The sequence below is a fragment of the Lactuca saligna genome, chromosome 4 (assembly GCF_052625555.1).
Source record: "Lactuca saligna cultivar CGN05327 chromosome 4, ASM5262555v1, whole genome shotgun sequence".
NCBI classification, from domain to species: domain Eukaryota; kingdom Viridiplantae; phylum Streptophyta; class Magnoliopsida; order Asterales; family Asteraceae; genus Lactuca; species Lactuca saligna.
Window position 1 is genome coordinate 87914429 of NC_136420.1, and position 14774 is coordinate 87929202.

Genomic DNA, 14774 nt, shown 5'->3' on the forward strand with positions numbered 1-14774 from the left:
GATGAGAAGCGCCCGAGGAATAGTCTTCACAATACTCCCCCTTGATGTGTACCAAAAATGAATCACCAAAAATCTTGCACAGAAAAACAATCACGAAAAAGCCACAAAAATTTTCAATTTATGAAAAATTTTGACTTTTTGGGTGAAAGTTGCAAGATTTTTCAAAATTCGGGTAGAAATTGTCACTTTCTGAAACTTGCAGGGACCCGTTGCTTCCAAAACAGCCAAATATGCAAAACTCTCCCCCTTTTTCAAATATGGGTAGAAAGCATCAATTTGCACAAACTGCAGAGACCAGAAATGCACAATCTTCAATTTTCAGCAAAAATAGTCCTTTTTCGAATTTGGGTTAAAACTGCCAAAAATTCGAAGTTTCAGGTACCATCTTCGAAATTCTGCTCTTTTGCTCCAAAACGTACGAAACATGCCCATTCTTTCGAAGACTTGTGTTATTTTCGAAGTGACAACAATTCGAAGGTTCAGGGGCTATTTTTGAAACTTTGTATGTTGCTCCATTCTTTCGAAGCACGAAGACTTAAACATACGAAGAGTTTTTTTTTTTTTTTTTTTTTTTTTTTTTTTTTTTTTTTTTTTTTTTTTTTTTTTAAGGAACCCTTCGAAAATTAGAGACTCTTCGTTTTTCCCAATTCATTTATACCCTTCGAAAATTCAGCTATATACCCTTCGAAAATTCTTTCATATCATTCTTCGTTTTTCATCACTCAACTATCAAAATCAAAGCATCGTTTTCCAACTGTTCGATCAAAACACAGGACCATTCGTACATTATCCAGTTCTTATAGTTCTTCCCCAAATCGATTTCAAAATTACGATTATTGATTCCAACATCAAATCCCAACCAAGTCGATCAACATATCAACATCGATATCGATATATTTAGTACACAAACCATCGACTTTAATCAAATCAACGAAATCAAAAGCATCATACTACTAACTTCATATCTTCAACGTTGATTCACCCAAGCATCAATATTAACCAATCGACTCGAAACTCTTTCCGGTTCGTGATACATGAACTCCAAAATCCAACAGATCCCTAACTAACGAATCATAGACTCAAACTTTCGTTATTCATTCCAAAACAAGGTTTCGTTAATCAAGTTCCAAATCACCGATATTTGCTTTTTCATTCACGAACTCAAAATCACAGGAAATCAAACATTCGTTCTTTAACCCCAAAATCAATTTTTCATATATAAACACTTTCGCCTCCCACCTGTTCATCATCAATCTTCGACATTAACCAAATCTTCATTCGCATCAACTACCATTCCAGCAACAACATTCGTTTTGATAAGACCAGAAAAAACGAAATACTTATTTCAATTGAGAAACTTGTCACTGTGCACCAAGAACATCTATTTTGGCTTTTACCTTTTGACTCAAAAACATCAAAATCGAATCATCTAAGCATTCGATTTCCATCAATCGAACTTTCCAATCACTAGCAAATCAAAACAGATTCGATATCAAGCCTTCGTTCTACAAGTCTTAGCTATCAAATAACAAAAATCCAATCATGTTTCATTGTACATGTCATCCATTCCAAGTTCCAATTTCTTCTTCCCTCAATTTTCGATTTGAAACAACCTTTCAACTCATGAACAGATTAGGAACATCGATTTCAATCAGTCCTCTTCTCAAATCGATAGGAAAAAAAAAAACCGAACACAAAACAAAAAACCCTAAAGAAAACCCTAAAATTTTATACAAATGCATAAAAAAATACTTAGAGATCACAAATCTTTTTTTTTTAACTTTATATTCTTTAAAACTGCACATTTTTATATAAATACATTGAATTTTTTTTTTTGAAAAAATACAAAAAATAAATAAATAAATAAATAAAATATAAAATATAAAATTAATTTTTTATTTTTTTTAGCGAATTTATAAAAAAATCTGCTATTTTTAAGAATATAAAGTAAAAAAAAAGATTTTGTGATCTCTAAGTATTTATTATGCATTTTTATGATTTTTATAATTTTTTGTTTTCCATATAACCCTTCCCTTTATATATATATATATATATATATATATATATATATATATATATATATATATATATATATATATATATATGTGGGGGGGGGGGGGGGGGGGGGGGAAGCCGAGAAGGACCAGAGATGTTTATACTACAAAAATATTGAGATTACGAGAACAATTCTACATCACATAACTTTTGACACTTAAATATATCGAATATATCAAAGTTTATCAAATTTTCTTCGCAACATATAATATTTTATTTCGATAAAGAATTTAAAAAAAATAAATATATAAACATCTCTCGTCCTTCTCGGCTTCCCCTTATATTTATATTTATTTTTTTTAAATTCTTTATCGAAATAAAATATTATATGTTGCGAAGAAAATTTGATAAACTTTGATATATTCGATATATTTAAGTGTCAAAAGTTATGTGATGTAGAATTGTTCTCGTAATCTCAATATTTTTGTAGTATAAACATCTCTGGTCCTTCTCGGCTTCCCCCCCCCCCCCACATATATATATATATATATATATATATATATATATATATATATATATATATATATATATATATGCGAGGGTTCAATTGAGAAAAAAAAAGATTGAGAATGAGGAAATCAATCTCAGCCACTCGTTTATTTTTTGTCGCAAAAGCCTCCGTTATACCAGAGAAAATGGGAAATGAATAGACATGTGTTTTCCGATAAAAACATATTTCTTAAACTATACTAATCATTACCTTAATATATACAAAAACATAGTTTTTTTCGTTTTTTTTTTTTTTTTTTAATTTTTAGAAGCTATTTTTATCAAAAAATGATTTTAAATATATCAAAATTCATGGTTTTTTATTCTTTACAAATAGACATCCATATTGATATATTTTTAAGATAAAATAAAAAAATTTATTTTTTTTTATATTTTCAGCTATCATTATTCATAAATGAATAAAAATGCATCAAGTTTTATTACAGTACATTCGTTATTCACTTATGAATAAAAAGTATGATTTTTTTTTTTACAATTTAAGTATCATTCATATATGAATATAGCATATAATAAACATATTATATTCATATTTTAATATTGGACGATGCATTAATTTGTGAATATTAACATAGTATATTCACTTGTGAATATTAAATGGTATATTCACTTATGAGTATTAAATTATATTTCATATTTGAATATTACATAGTATTACATGGTATATCACATGTGAATATTACGTAGTATATTCACTTGTGAATATTAGATGATATATTCAGTTATGAATATTACACAGTATATTCACATATGAATATTACAAGGTATATTCACTTGTGAATATATTCACTTATGAATATTTGAAGGTATTTTGACAAATATATATAATTTTTATATGTTATTCACATATGAATAACATACAAACTTGCATATTTGTTTTGTGTTTTTAATAATCATATACTGATTCAGGTAAGAAAACATATTTATATGTGAATATAACGTAGTAATTTAGTTTATGCATTTCATCAAACAGTTGGAGTGCATACAAGTTAACTATTTTAAAAATATTAAAAACATCAAGTTATCAATTCCAAATCATCATATACTTCCGACTTCGACTTCAAATGCGACATCCTATGTCTGATCGATTTCACATTTTGATTTTGATTTCCGAAAATCCGATTGAGAACCTGTGAGTACCGATTCTGAGTCCTTCAATGTCGACTGTGACTGCGCGTCCAGAACTCTGATTCAAATATCATGAACAGTGAAGAAATTCTAATTCCAACTGATTTCGTTTGCGAATCTGGGAAATTCCAGTTCCAAATCCGTTATGAACTTTAACAAACGCTTGCAAGCTACGAACATTTGGAGTATTCAACAAAGAAATCGATGAAATTGATGAATTTGGGTTGCGAATCTATCTTGAACAGCGAACCTCCGAGCTACGAATATCGATGATTGATTAACACTGGATGATATTGATGATGGTTTAGTTGAAGAAATCTGGATGTTTATTGAAGGTTGGAGGAAAATTTTTGATGATGAACGAACTATTATCGAATTCTCTATAGTTACGTATTTGAGATTGAAGGTTATTAATATATTTACAAGTTTGCGACTGTATCTTTTTATGCTTAGATTAAATGAATAGTTGAGAATGATTCCCTATTCTCAACCTTTTTTATTTTTCTCAATTGAACCCACCTATATATATATAAGCTTTATATAAGAGTCAAATAAGGGTAGCAAGCCACCTTTAAAATAATCGACGCCATTACTTTCATAGTTTTTCACATATTATATATATATATATATATATATATATATATATATATATATATATATATATATATATATATATATATATATATATATATAAAAGGTTGCAAAACTCGTTATTCGCTAGTGGTTCGGCCGAATGAGGAATATTGATTCATCGGTCTAGGCGGTGAGTACTTGGATACGAATGTGTGTTTGTATGTGTGTGTGTATATATATATATATATATATATATATATATATATATGTGTGTGTGTGTGTGTGTGTGTGTGTGTGTTAATATGTTTCTTACATTTATTGTGTGTTAGAATTCACCAATAAGAATTAAGTAAAATTAAATAAAGATAGATATTAAATGATTTCCATAATTGTATGTATATTAAATAATATCTATAATTATAATTATTATTTTATGGAAACTAATTAGATTCGTCATTAATGTCAACAATAACATTATTTCAGAATGAATTGTCATATAGGTTTTATGTATGAAATCGTGTTTTGTTTCAAGACACACTCACTTAAATTAAATTAAAGTTGCATAGAATATGAAGAACGATAGCGTATTTTACTAGAATACTCTCATTCTGGTAGAATACAATCTCATTTTTCAAGATACGAATTCATTATGAAAAAATATTATTGTTCATATTAATGACATATGTTATTAGTTTCCATAAAATACGAATTATAATTATGGATATTATTTTATATACATATAATTATGGAAATAGTTTAATATATATCTTTATTTGATTAAATAATAATTTCATTTTTACTAAATTCTTATTGGAATGTACTTGACCTAGTTGGAGCGTGGTCCTTTTGGGTTGCCTTCATTTAATCAACTTGACTGGATGAATAATAGAGAAAGAGGTTATTATGGTTTATTAATATATTTATTTAGTTAACATTGGTCAAAGATTAATTAAGAATTAAATTTGTGGTCAAAAGAGGTTAATTGAATTAAAGGTACTAGATTATAATGATGTAATAGGTGCAAGGTTGGGTAAAGAAACCCTAAAGGATAGGGTGGACGAATTCTAAGGATAAGGCCTTAGGAATTCATCCAAATGAAGGGTTCTAGAATTATATTATTGGCTGCTTGGTGGCTAAGTAACCAAAAAAGGATAATGACTGAAACCCTAATTCACACACCTATAAAAAGACCCATTGGGCATGAGAATTCGGCTACCCCTAACCCTAGAAGTCTTGGAGCCAAATTTTTCCCTCTCCCCTCTATCTCTTGCTTCATCCAATTGCTTTTGGTGTTTGTGATTCGTTAGAGGCACAACATTTGGGGTGCTAAGGTTCTCAAAGCTTCAAGATCTACAATCAACAATCAAGGTATTCATCTAACTTGTTTATTTGATATTCAATTAGTTTTTGTTGTATGCTAGATTGGGGTTTTGCAAGTCTTGGACAATATGCATGTACAATTAAAAAACTAGATCCAAGCATTAGGGTTTGCATGAACACCATATGAATGTTGTTATGCCCATATCCCATCAAAACTGTAGTCTGAAACTAATACTATCTAAACGGGTCGGCCTTGGTGCCTTAGACCCGTTCCTACAGGAGAAAACTCACCTCGCAAAGTTGTCTGCAAAATCTTGCAGTGAGGAACATCTGGTAGCTGCTCCAATGACTCCTCGGCTATCAATATCACAATAATACTCTGTCAAGATCTGATAATCCTTCTTAAGGTAAAAAGACCATTTTACCCTTGGTCAAAGTCAAAGTCAAGGTCAACTCCCAATCAACCCTACTCGTCGAGTTCCATGCTATCCTGTCTCGTGTTAAACTGAGTCAGCTCGTCGAGTCCCTTCATAAACTCGTCGAGTTCTATCTTGTACATAATTGGGATAAAACGAGTCAACTCGTCGAGTCCCTTTACAGAGTCTCCGAGTTCTTCAGTTCCCTAGTATTAATCATGTCCATTTAGCTGAGTCGCTTCCCAAACTCAGCGGTTTCACTCAAAATCAGAGAAGGTTGGGGAACCATGACTCAACTCGCTGAGTCGCATGAAGAAATCGCTGAGTCCCCCATTTAACAAATCCATATAACCAACTCTAATCAATTCCAACACTTCCAACTTACAAACCTGGACTCCTTAGGCTAGCATTACACGTAAAGTTGCTAACATTATGTGCATGCATGGTGTTATGAAGCTAAAACACCAATACCAATTGAAAATGGAGGTCTACGTCATGGAATAGGGTCATAGCTGAATAAAGGTGGAAACTTTGAGCTTCTAGAGCTCAAGAATGCCCAAATATGAAGTCCTTACATCACCAAGAGTTTAACTCTCGGAAATGACCTTGGAAATAGTCAAAAAGTGACAACATGCAAGCCTAGAAGAAGATACAAGTGAAAAGAAGCCAATGAATAAGCTTTATACCTCCAAAGGGTCTGAAATGCAACACAAGTTCCGGATTTAAAGCCTCTTCTTGAATTACCAAGGGTTTCCTTCCTTCTTCTAGCTTCAAATCACATAAATGGCAAGGAAAAGCTCAAGAACACTCAAGGGTTGATTAGGGGTTCGAGAGTAGGGTGTTAAGGTGATGGAGGTTGAGGTGGAGGCCAAATATGATGCTTAAACAGAGTGAAAACCCTAAATATTAAGGTTTCCTCTTGGTGGCCCTACTCGTTGAGTAGTTCACTTAAACCCCGCATCCAAACTGACATCTACTCGACGAATTAGGGCTACCAACTCGTCGAGTAGCTCTTACAAAATGAATTCTTAAATGAACCAAAGGTGTACCAAGAATGGGACGTTACACCCAACCTCTCTCATATTCTTCTAACTTGGTTTTGGTGTTTATGACTTATTAGAGGTATCACATTTAAGGTACTAATCTCTTGAAGGCCAAGGATTACAAGCTAAAACAAAGAGGTATTCTTCTAACTTGTTTTATGTTGTAGAACTCAAAAATTATATGCTAGTAAGGGTTTATGCTTTGGATAATTTAATATTCCATGTATAACTTGAGAAAACCTAGATCCAAAGCATTAGGGTTGCATGTGCACCATAGGATTGTTATAGTGCTCAAAACCCATCAAAGGCAACCGTAGATAATGTACCGATCGTATAGGAGTACCTGGACGTGTTCCCAGAGGATTTGCATGGGGTACCTACGGAGAGGCAGGTAGATTTTATGATTGACCTAGTTCCTGGTGCGACTCTGATAACCAAGGCACCATATCGGTTGGCTCCTCCCGAGATGTAGGAGTTATCTACATAGTTGCAGGATCTGTTAGACAAGGGATTTATCATGTCGAGTAGTTCGCCATGGAGAGCCCTGATTCTGTTTGTGAAGAAGAAGGATGGGTCACATCAGATGTGTACAGATTACCGGGAGTTAAATAAGGTAAGAGAAAAGATCCATTATCCCTTTCTGAGGATTGATGATTTGTTTGACAAGCTTCAGGGAGCATCTTGGTTCTCCAAGATTGATCTGCGATTGGGTTATCACTAGATGCGAGTCAGGGATGATGATGTGCAGAAGACAACCTTTCAGACTCGCGATGGTCATTATGAGTTCGTGGTGGTGCCATTTGGGCTCACCAATGCTCATGTCGCATTCATGGATATCATGAACCGTGTGTGCAGACCGATACCGGACTGGCCTGTGATAGTCTTCATCGATGATATATTGGTTTAATCTAAGACTCAGGAGCAGCACAAGGAGCACATGAGGGAGGTGCTGGAGACATTAAGGAGGGGGAGACTTTTCACAATGTTCTCCAAGTGCGAGTTTTGGTTGCGAGAGGTGCAGTTTGTGGGGCACCTTGTCAAACAGAAGGGTATTCTTGTCGAATCGACCAAGGTAGAGGTTGTGATGTAGTGGGAGGTTTCGAGGTCTCCATCTAAGATTCGGAGTTTTCTTGGTCTGGTGGGTTATTATCAGAGATACATCCAGGATTTTTCCAAGATTGATGTTCCATTAACCCGAATGACCAATAAGTCGGTGACATTCTGTTGGTGGTCTGAGTAGCAGGCAGCTTTCGAGACTCTTAGACGGTGATATTACAAGGCACCAATTATGATCTTGTCGGAGGGTGTCGATGATTTCATGGTTTATTGTGACTCTTCGATCATGGGTATGGGTGTAATGCTAATGCAGCGGGGTTGCGTGATAGCGTATGCTTCGAGGCAGTTGAAGCCTCATGAGGAAAATTACCTGACACACGATTTGGAGCTGGGGGCTATGGTTTCGCCCTCAAGATTTGGGGACACTACCTATATGGGGTTATTTGTACCATTTACACAAACCACAAGAGCTTGAGGTACTTGATGGATCAGATGAATCTGAACATGAGGCAGCGTCGTTGATTAGATGTAGTGAATGATTATCACTGTGAGATCCTTTATCATCCGGGGAAGGCCAATGTGGTGGCCGATGCTCTTAGCCGTAAGGCGGTCATGGATACAATTCAGGACATATACCTGAGGATGACAGTGATTACTCCGTTGTTGGAATGGATTCGGGAGACGCAAGTCGAGGGTATAAAGGAAAAGTGTTGGAAGTGTGAGCGGATCATATGTTAGGTAGCTCCATTCGATTATGACAGTCGTGGGTTGTTGACCCTGCATCAGTGGGTCTGGGTTCTTTACTGGGGTGGTGTACGCCAGGTTCTGATGGAGGAGGCTCACAAGTCGAGATTATCCATCTATCCATGGGCGATGAAGATGTATCAGAATCTTCTCCCTGATTATTGGTGGCCCTGCATGAAGCGGGACATAACTTAGTATGTGGAGCGGTGCTTGACTTGTAGGAAGCCAAGGTTGAACACCAACGACTTTACAGAAAGATACAACCATTGGATATTCCCGTGTGGAAATGGGAATACATCACTATGGATTTCATCACGAAGCTTCCTAGGACCGTACATGGGATCGATTTGATTTGGGTCATCATGGATCGGTTGACCAAGAGTGCTCATTTCATCCTGATCTAGGAGAGTATATTAGTTGAGAAGCTAGTCGATATTTATGTATGTGAGGTAGTGGCATGTCATGGAGTGTCGATGCCGGTTGTGTCAGATCGAGATGTTCGTTTCACTTCCAAATTTTAGAAGCGGTTTCATGACGAGATAGGTACTCGTCTTCACTTCAGTACAACTTTTAACCCTCAAATGGATGGGCAGAGTGAGAGGATGATTAAGACTCTAGAGGACATGTTGTGTGTGTGCGTATTATATTTTGGTGGGAGTTGGGATACGTATCTTTCGTTAGTGGAATTTTCATATAACAACAGTTATCACGCTAGCATAGACTGACCTCCCTTCGAGATGCTATACAGGAGGAAGTGTAGGACCCCAATCTTTTGGGGCGAGGTCGGTTAGAGAGTCATAAGGAGTACTGAGGTGGTACTCAAGACCACAGAGAAGATCCAACAGGTCCAGAACAGGCTCCAAACTACTCAGAGTCGGCAAAAAAGCTATGTAGACAAGAACACATTAGACCTATAGTTTTAGGTATGAGACATGATTCTCATGAAGGTGTCACCTTGGAAAGGTGTTGTGACATCTGCATTTCCACGGCCAGAAAAGACTGATTTTGTTTATGCTTTATAAAAATCCGAGTACCTCTTTTAATAAAAATGTTGCGGAATTTGTTCCCAGTAAAACATGATAAATACGTTATCAAAGCATTTCCGAAGAAAAGTATTTTTATTCATTTTAAAACATTTGGGATGTCATTGTCAATACATAAACATAAGCATAAACAGAACTTACATTCATTATCACTAGTGATTTATATCTCCTTAATCTTAGTGTAATGTGATTTTATATCAACACCTGTGATATAAATAAACTGAGTGGGTCAGGTTGGGAAAACTGGTGAGTACATAGGGTTTTCAACCCACGATAAATAAGTTTATTAACTTTATCAAACCAAACAAACCCGATTACCCGTTCTCGTTATCCTCACTTTACGTCCCTAAAACATTTAACACAAGGGACCTAGTCTAAGCGACTTTCATCGGTGTGACAACACATGCTTCGGGGGTTCCTCAACAATTCATGTCAAATAAGGCAACCATGTGGGGGATGGAGTACTGATGGTGAGCACATAGTTCAAATAAACACCTATAGGTTGCGAGCCTACTAGCGTTCTACTAGACTGTCTAGAATAGTCCGTGGTCATCATCTATACTCCGCTAGATGATTGGATCATCAATAACATCTATAACGAGGCCTCTCATTATTTTATTTTGTCACACAACAACTATTACATCTAACCATGTTTTACCCAACACATTTTGTAGATATAAAATACATATACAATTTAAATCTTTAAATGTGTATAAAAATATTTCACCCAGCATAGACAACAAGTATTCAGACAATATGCACACACAACACGTAATTTATATTAAATACTTCATATCTATGTGTAAAATGAAAGGGACCATGCCCTCACTTGGTAAGGTGGTGATTCCGAACTCAGACAACGCTTCGCTTCTTAAAAAAATATTTTCCTTTGACGAAATCTAATATTATTACCACTAGAGTTTAGTTTATTATTCGCCGAGACTAATTAATAGTCTAGCTATTATTACTATTATATAAGCGTTAAACAATACTTATATAACCCATAATAATAGCTCAAGTACTTATTATAAGTTCCTAATAACGTTACTATAATTAAATAAAAGCTATATTAAAAATAGCGTATGCGTAGCTCACTTACAACGAGTTTTATAGAAAACCGGGCTTTGCTTAGAGCAACGTTCCCGAGCCGAAAATCTCTTCTTCTCGGAGTCGTCGAGCACTACGGGGCTTCCGCCTCGTGCTAGGGAGGTTCCCTAGGCTTTTCGGGGGGGGGGGGGGGGGGTTCGGGGCTAGAGAGAGAGTAAAGAGAAGAAAGAATGGGAAATGTGTGAAGAAAATGAGGGTGAGAGAGGTTCTATTTATATGGTGAAAATGGTTGAACTTGGTGCCAAATGTCACCATCTAGTGGCAAGACTTGGGAGAAAGCAATGGTCAAGATTGTGCCAAATCACCCGTTTTCGCACAACACACTTCCGACTTCTAAAATCCATAAGTTTCACATAAGACCTCCGTTTTTGACATTCTTTATATTCACGCATAAGTAAAAATAAGATCTACAACTTTCATTTTGACTCCGTCGGCTAATTCTCGACCGATCTTAAATTTAACCGTACGAAGAGATTATACTGTTAAATGTCCACGTAAAATTCATAACTTCTACATACCGTTGAGTTCCTATTAATGAGATCTTCAACTTTCATTTAGTTTGCGTAGGCCAAAAACCGCTTGAACTAAAACTCGAGTTTCGGGTCATACACTGATATGCCAAATTAGGAAAATTCATAACTTCCTCATACGAAGTCAGATTTGGGTGTTCTTTTTATGGATGCTCTCAGTTTAACATAATCTATGACTTTTGTTTAGATTAATAAGGCTAAAAAGTCTTCCATCGTAAATTCACTATTTACATCTCCCGGTGTCGTGCCGGTTTTGCCGTAAAACTTCGACGGACCATAATTTCTTCGTTATAACTCGGATTTCAACGTTCTTTATATGTAGGAAATCCTTGAGACGTATTACACAACTTGGTTAAGATTATTTATTCTAAATAATCTTTTGTCAAAAATTTATTTTCGACCCTTATTATCTCTAAATTGACTAGTTTAGATCTACGGGCGTTACAAGTGTCATCTGGTTCAGGAAGCGGGGAAAGTTGGGCCCTAGGTACATCAATATGTTTAGTGTTTTAGCTCAGGTGGGCCAGTTGCATATTGATTGGATTTGCCAGCCGAGCTTAGCCAGATTAACAACACTTTTCATGTCTCCTAGCTGCGAAAGTATTTAGTGGATGACTCCGCAGTTGTGCCTTTAGAGGATATTTAGGTGGATGCAGCCTGAATTACATCGAGAGACCAGTAGCCATTCTCGATAGGAAGACAAAGAAGCTGAGGAATATAAGGGTGGAGGTGGTAAAGGTGCAGTAGTTGCACAACAAGGGGTCCGAGTGGACTTAGGAGCCCGAGGTGGAGATGAGGGAGCACTATCCGGAGTTGTTTAGGGCAGCGGACTTCGAGGATGAAGTTTGATTCAAGTAGGAGAGAATTGTAACATCTGTGACTTGAGGTAATGCTAATTATTTAATCTTGTAATTAATTGTTGGACTATGAGATTAATGTTGGATCATTGAGTTGTGCCTTTATTGTGTTGGGCTGACTGAAGCTGTACACTGGGCGTAAGCTTAGCGTATGCAGGGCGTAGTGAGGATATCGAATACATCGGGGGGGGGGGGGGATACGTGTATGATGAATCAAAACCTTAATTTTTAGGGTTTAGGCCACATATATACACACACACACACATCATTATGTAACACACCCCAACCTCCTTAACTCAGAAACCCTAGAAACATAACCTTTTTCATCTATGTGTGATCTTGATCTTGTGAAGTTCATTTTAGTAGCTTGGAACCTGGAATGAGAAATAAGAAGTTGGTGAAGAAGAACTTGTGTAGCATGAGCTTAAGGATTTGAGAAATCATTGTCATTTAGCACTCATTTGAGGTAAAAACCTCAAAACTTGCCTCATGAATGGATCTTTATGGTTCCAAATCTGTTTCTAGGCTTAGGGTTGCCACCCTTAGTGCTATTTGAGTCCCAAAGACAGAAAAGTTACCATCTTGAAGGTCTTAATGTGGCCATGCATGAGTATTAGTCATATCTATGGAAGTAGGTTGCCATATTTCGAGTTTGGGTCCATTTGGGGGTTTGCAAGCCACCAAGTAATCGACTTTGGGTTAAGACACTTTATTGGACTCATATTTGTGGTTGGAACTTAAGGTCTTAAGGGGTTAAGCCCTTTTTGGAGATTATGGCTTAATAGGGTAGTACGTTGGGCGTACAAGCGTGTACTTGGGCCTCGGTTTTGGCCATTCCATGGATTTTTCTATTTTGGGACATTGTGGACCATCAGAAATCAATTATTTTGGGCTAAGAATATGTTTGGGCTTAAGGGAAGGCCTATTTGAGGAGTTGGGCCCAATTTAGAAATTTGGGCCATTGGTGGGCCACTAGTGGGCTTGGAAAGGCTATCAAGAATTGAGCCTTTCATGTTATGGTTGTGGGCCTAGGTCATGAACCAGATTAGATCAAGGGTAAAATGGTTATTTTACCCTAAGAAGGAATATTTGGTTTTTGACTAAGTGTTATTTTGTACTGATAGCACGGGGAGTCGTTAGAGCAGCCGCTAGAGATTTTTATCGTGAGATTTTGCATTCAGATTTGTGAGGTGAGTTTTCCTCCTATATAAACGGGTCGAAGGAACCAATGTTGGCCTTTATATGTATGTTAGTATGTTCTGTACTAAGGTCCGATGTCGGGCAGTACCCGCTGTAGGTTTATATGTTTTCGGATTTCGATCCGATGCCGGGCAGTGGGGGATGTAGGTTTATATGTTTCCTGATTTCGATCCGATGTCGGGTGGTGCCCAATGAATGTTTGTATGCGTGATGTCTTCGTGATTCTTGCATGTGTCTATATTGTATGTTTCCAAATTATGATCCAATGTCGGGCAATGCCCGAGGAATGTTTGTATGCTTTCGGATTTCGATCCGATGCCGGTTGGGGCCTGAGGAATGTTTATATGTTTATGTTATGTGATAATTTATGTGTATTTGATGATATATATATATATATATATATATATATATATATATATATATATATATATATATACCGAGCTTTTCTCGATGCCAGGGGGCGGATGTCGGACATTGTCTGATACCGGGCGGGGGCCATAGTATGTTTATATGTGAGTATGTGTATGGTATGTGGTAATTGGGGGATAATCACTAAACTTCGTGATTACAGTTTTCAATTTTGGTTTCAGGTACTTCTGGTAGTAAAGGGAATAGCTCGAGCTGACTGCATTGCACACACCATAATGCTTTATCCTGGGATGTTTACTCTAATATATTTGACATATATTTTTGATTGTATACCGTTCATGATGTTTTGAGATACTTTGACTTATGTTTTGTTGAAATGATTTTGAAAACTATGGTTTTATTTAACAATTAAAAATGAAATTTTTGGTCATGATTTTGAGATGTTTCACTAGATGTCTTCATGACTTTTGCATGTGTTATGTGTTGGTATGCTTATCGGGCAAGGCCCGATGCCGGCCGGGACCCGACGGTTATTCTTTATGCTATTTTCTTGTTATGCTTATTTGATTTGTATGTGGGTAGGGTCCATTATACTCAATGCGTGGGACCCATTTAAAGTTACACAGGGCGTAACGAGGGTTTAATGAATTACACAGGGCATAATCAGGGTATACCAAAACCTTAAATCTTTGGTTTTGAGCCCTATTTAAGGGCTCTAACTTATGAGAAACCCTCTCATTATCAGCCTCCATCACATAAGATCATTCCTTGAGAAACCCTTGCTTCCTCTCACTTATTTTTAAGCATTGACATAATTTATGAGCTT